Raw genomic sequence first — 6338 nt, forward strand, 5'->3', positions numbered from 1 at the left:
AATCCTCAATCCTCAATCCACAATCCTCAGCCCTCAGTCTTCAAACCTCAATCCTCAATCCTCAATCCCCAATCCTCAATCCTCAGTCCTCAATCATCAATCCTCAATCTTCAACACTCAATCCTCAATCCTCAATCCTCAATCCTCATTCCTCAATCATCAATCCTTAATCTTCAATACTCAATCCTCAATCCTCAATCGTCAGTCTTCTATCCTCAATACTCAATCTTCAATCCTCAACACTCAATCCTCAATCCTCAACCCTCAATCCTCATTCTTCAATCCTCAATACCCAATCCTCAATCATCAATCTTCAATCCTCAATCCTCAGTCCTCAATCCTCTATCCTCAATCGTCAGTCTTCAATCCTCAATACTCAATCTTCAATCCTCAATCCTCAAACCTCACTCCTCAATCCTCGTTCTTCAATCCTCAATACACAATACTCAATCTTCAATCATCAATCCTCAATCCTCATTTCTCAATGCTCTATCCTCAGTCCTCAGTCCCCAAACCTCAATCCTCAACCGTCAGCCCCCATCCTCAATCCTCAATCCTCAATCTTCAATCCTCAATCCTCAATCCTCAATACTCAATCTTCAATCCTCAATCCTTAGTCCTCAAACCTCAATTCTGAATCCTCAATCCTGAATCCTCAATCTTCAGACCTCAGTCCTCAACAATCTGTTGTCAATCCTCAATCCTCAATAGAATATCATCAATTCAAGGTTTTCAATAGTCAATACTCAATCTGCAATCTTCAAACCTCTATCCACAAACATCAATTCTCATCACTCAACACTCAATCCTCAGTCCTCAATAATCAATCCTCAATCTTCAATACTCAATCCTCAATCCTCAATCCTCAATCCTCATTCCTCAATCATCAATCCTCAATCTTCAACACTCAATCCTCAATCCTCAATCGTCAGTTTTCTATCCTCAATACTCAATCTTCAATACTCAACACTCAATCCACTATCCTCAATCCTCAATCCTCATTCTTCAACCCTCAATACCCAATCCTCAATCTTCAATCCTCAATCCCCAATCCTCAATTCTCAATCCTCAATCCTCAGTCCTCAGTTCTCAAACCTCAATCCTCAACCCTCAGCACTCATCGTCAATCCCCAATCCTCAATCCTCAATCCTCAATCGTCCGTCTTCTATCCTCAATACTCAATGTTCAATCCTCAACACTGAATCCTCAACCCTCAATCCTCAATCCTCAATCATCAATCCTCAATCTTCAATACTCAATACTCAATCCTCAATCCCCAATCCTCAATCCTCAATCATCAATCCTCAACCTTCAATACTCATTCCTCAATCCTCAATCTTCAATCCTCAATACTTAACCATCAATCCTCAGTTCTCAACACTCAATAGAATATCCTGAATTCTCAGGATTCAATACTCAATCCTCAATCCTCAACCCTCACCCCTCATCCTCCGTCCTCAATCCTCAATCCTCAATCCTCATTCCTGAGTCCCCGATACTCAATTTTCAATCCTCAATCCTCAATCCTCAATCCTCAATCCTCAATCCTCAGTCATCAATACTCAATCTTCAATACTCAATCCTCAATCCTCAATCCTCAATCCTCAATACTCAATCCTCAATCCTCAATCCTCATTCTTCAATCCTCAATACCCAATCCTCTATCATCAATCTTCAATCCTCAATCCTCAGTCCTCAATCCTCAATCCTCAATCGTCAGTCTTCAATCCTCAATACTCAACCTTCAATCCTCAATCCTCAAACCTCAATCCTCAATCCTCATTCTTCAATCCTCAATACCCAATACTCAATCTTCAATCATCAATCCTCAATCCCCATTTCTCAATGCTCTATCCTCAGTCCTCAGTCCTCAAACCTCAATCCTCAACCGTCAGCCCCCATCCTCAATCCACAATACTCAATCTTCAATCCTCAATCCTCAATCCTCAATACTCAATCTTCAATCCTCAATCCTTAGTCCTCAAACCTCAATTCTGAATCCTCAATCCTGAATCCTCAATCTTCAAACCTCAGTCCTCAACAATCTGTTGTCAATCCTCAATCCTCAATAGAATATCCTGAATTCAAAGTTTTCAATAGTCAATACTCAATCTGCAATCTTCAAACCTCTATCCACAAACATCAATTCTCATCACTCAACACTCAATCCTCAGTCCTCAATCATCAATCCTCAATCATCAATACTCAATCCTCAATCCTCAATCCTCAATCCTCATTCCTCAAACCTCAATCCTGAACCGTCAGCCCCCATCCTCAATCGTCAATACTCAATCTTCAATCCTCAATCCTCAATCCTCAATACTCAATCTTCAATCCTCAATCCTCAACCCTCAATCCTCAGTACTCAATCCTCAATCGTCAGTCTTCAATCCTCAATACTCAATCTTCTATCCTCAATCCTCAATCCTCAATCCTCAATCCTCAATCCTCAATCCTCAATCCTTATTCTTGAATCCTCAATACCCAATACTCAATCTTCAATCCTCAATCCTCAATCCTCAATTCTCAATCCTCTACCTTCAATCCTCAATACTAAATCTTCAATCCTCAATCCTCGATCCTCAATCCTCAATCCTCAATCCTCAATCGTCCGTCTTCTATCCTCAATACTCAATCTTCAATCCTCAACACTCAATCCTCAATCCTCAATCCTCAATCCTCATTCATCAATCCTCACTACCCAATCCTGAATCTTCAATCCTCAATCCTCAATCCTCAATTCTCAATCCTCTATCTTCAATCCTCAATACTAAATCTTCAATCCTCAATCCTCAATCCTCAGTCCTCAATTCTCAATCCTCATTCTACAATCCTCAATACTCAATCCTGAATCATCAATCCTCAACTCTCAATCCTCAATCCTCAATCCTCAATCGTCACTCCTCAATCCCCAATCCTCAATCCTCAATCCTCAATCCTCAACCCTCAATCCTCAATCCTCAATCCACAATCCTCAATCCTCAATCATCAATCCTCAATCTTCAATACTCAATACTCAATCCTCAATCCCCATTCCTCAATCCCCAACCATCAATCCTCAACCTTCAATACTCATTCCTCAATCCTCAATCTTCAATCCTCAATACTCAACCATCAATCCTCAGTTCTCAACACTCAATAGAATATCCTGAATTCTCAGGATTCAATACTCAAACCTCAATCCTCAACCCTCAGCCCTCATCCTCCGTCCTCAATCCTCAATCCTCAATCCTCAATCTTGAGTCCCCGATACTCAATTTTTAATCCTCAATCCTCAATCCTCAATCCTCAATCCTCAATCCTCAGTCATCAATACTCAATCTTCAATCCTTAACCATCAGACCTCAAACATCAATATTCAACCCTCAGTCCTCGTCCTCGAAACATAACCCTCAATCCTCAGTCCTCAATATTCAATCATCAATATTCAATCTTCAATCCTCAATCCTCAATCCTCAATCCTCAACCATCAGCCCTTAATAATCCATTTTCAATCCTCAATCCTCAATACTCAGTCATCAATCCTCAATCTTCAATACTCAATCCTCAATCCTCAATCCTCTATCCTCAATCCTCAACCCTCAGTCCTCATTATCAGTTCTCAATTCTCAATACTCAATCCTCAGTCCTCAATCCTCAGTCCTCAATGATCAATCCTCAATCCTCAATCTTCAATCCTCAATACTCAATCTTCAATCCTCAATACTCAATCCTCAATCGTCAATCTTCAGTCCTCAATACTCAATCCTCAATCCTCAATCTTCATCGTCAATACTCATTCTTCAATCCTCAATCCTCAACCCTCAACCCTCAATTTTCATTCCTCAATCCTCAATCCTCAATCCTCAATACTCATTCTTCAATCCTCAATACCCAATCCTCAATCTTCAATCCTCAATCCTCTATCCTCAATTCTCAATCCTCAATCCTCAGTCCTCAGTCCTCAAACCTCAATCCTCAACCCTCAGCACTCATCGTCAATCCCCAATCCTCAATCCTCAATCCTCAATCTTCAATCCTCAATACTCACTCTTCAATCCTCAATCCTCAATCCACAATACTCAATCCTCATTCCTCAATCCCCAATACCCAATCCTCAATCTTCAATCCTCAAACCTCAATCCTCAACCCTCAGCCCTCATCCTCAATCCTCAATCCTCAGTCTTCAATCCTCAATCCTCAATCCTCAATCCTCAATCCCCAATCCTCAATCCTCAATCCTCAATCTTGAATACTCAATACTCAATCTTCAATCATCAATCCTCAATCCTCAATCATCAATCCTCAATCCTCAATCGACAGTCTTCAACCCTCAATACTCAATCTTCAAACCTCAACACACAATCCTCAATCCTCAATCCTCATTTCTCATTCTCCAATCCTCAATACCCAATCCTCAATCTTCAATCCTCAATCCTCAATCCTCAATTCTCAATCCTCAATCCTCAGTCCTCAGTCCTCAAACCTCAATCCTCAACCCTCAGCCCTCATCCTCAATACTGAATCCTCAATCCACAATCCTCAGTCCTCAGTCCTCAAACCTCAATCCTCAATCCTCTATCCCCAATCCTCAATCCTCAGTCCTCAATCATCAATCCTCAATCTTCAATACTCAATCCTCAATCCTCAATCCTCAATCCTCATTCCTCAATCATCAACCCTTAATCTTCAATACTCAATCCTCAATCCTCAATCGTCAGTCTTCTATCCTCAATACTCAATCTTCAATCCTCAACACTCAATCCTCAATCCTCAATCCTCAATCCTCAGTCATCAATACTCAATCTTCAATACTCAATCCTCAATCCTCAATCCTCAATCCTCAATCCTCAATCTTCAATCCTTTATAATCAATTTTCAATCCTCCATCCTCAATACTCAGTCATCAATCCTCAATCTTCAATACTCAATTCTCAATCCTCAATCCTCTATCCTCAATCCTCAACCCTCAGTCCTCATTATCAGTTCTCAATTCTCAATCCTCAACCCTCAGTCCTCATTATCAGTTCTCAATTCTCAATCCTCAATCCTAAGTCCTCAATCCTCAGTCCTCAATGATCAATCCTCAATCCTCAATCCTCAATCGTCAGTCTTCAATCCTCACAAACTCAATCTTCAATCATCAATCCTCAATCCTCATTTCTCAATGCTCTATCCTCAGTCCTCAGTCCTCAAACCTCAATCCTCAACCGTCAGCCCCCATCCTCAATCCTCAATCCTCAATCTTCAATCCTCAATCCTCAATCCTCAATACTCAATCTTCAATCCTCAATCCTTAGTCCTCAAACCTCAATTCTGAATCCTCAATCCTGAATCGTCAATCTTCTGACCTCAGTCCTCAACAATCTGTTGTCAATCCTCAATCCTCAATAGAATATCCTCAATTCAAGGTTTTCAATTGTCAATACTCAATCTGCAATCTTCAAACCTCTATCCACAAACATCAATTCTCATCACTTAACACTCAATCCTCAGTCCTCAATCATCAATCCTCAATCTTCAATACTCAATCCTCAATCCTCAATCCTCAATCCTCATTCCTCAATCATCAATCCTCAATCTTCAACACTCAATCCTCAATCCTCAATCGTCAGTCTTCTATCCTCAATACTCAATCTTCAATCCTCAACACTCAATCCTCTATCCTCAATCCTCAATCCTCATTCTTCAATCCTCAATACCCAATCCTCAATCTTCAATCCTCAATCCTCAATCCTCAGTCCTCAGTCCTCAAACCTCAATCCTCAACCGTCAGCCCCCATCCTCAATCCTCAATCCTCAATCTTCAATCCTCAATCCTCAATCCTCAATACTCAATCTTCAATCCTCAATCCTTAGTCCTCAAACCTCAATTCTGAATCCTCAATCCTGAATCGTCAATCTTCTGACCTCAGTCCTCAACAATCTGTTGTCAATCCTCAATCCTCAATAGAATATCCTCAATTCAAGGTTTTCAATTGTCAATACTCAATCTGCAATCTTCAAACCTCTATCCACAAACATCAATTCTCATCACTTAACACTCAATCCACAGTCCTCAATCATCAATCCTCAATCTTCAATACTCAATCCTCAATCCTCAATCCTCAATCCTCATTCCTCAATCATCAATCCTCAATCTTCAACACTCAATCCTCAATCCTCAATCGTCAGTCTTCTATCCTCAATACTCAATCTTCAATCCTCAACACTCAATCCTCTATCCTCAATCCTCAATCCTCATTCTTCAATCCTCAATACCCAATCCTCAATCTTCAATCCTCAATCCTCAATCCTCAGTCCTCAATCCTCAATCCTCAATCGTCAGTCTTCAATCCTCAATACTCAATCTTCAATC

This window comes from Calliopsis andreniformis, unplaced genomic scaffold (assembly GCF_051401765.1).
Source record: "Calliopsis andreniformis isolate RMS-2024a unplaced genomic scaffold, iyCalAndr_principal scaffold0035, whole genome shotgun sequence".
Taxonomy (NCBI): Eukaryota; Metazoa; Arthropoda; class Insecta; order Hymenoptera; family Andrenidae; genus Calliopsis; species Calliopsis andreniformis.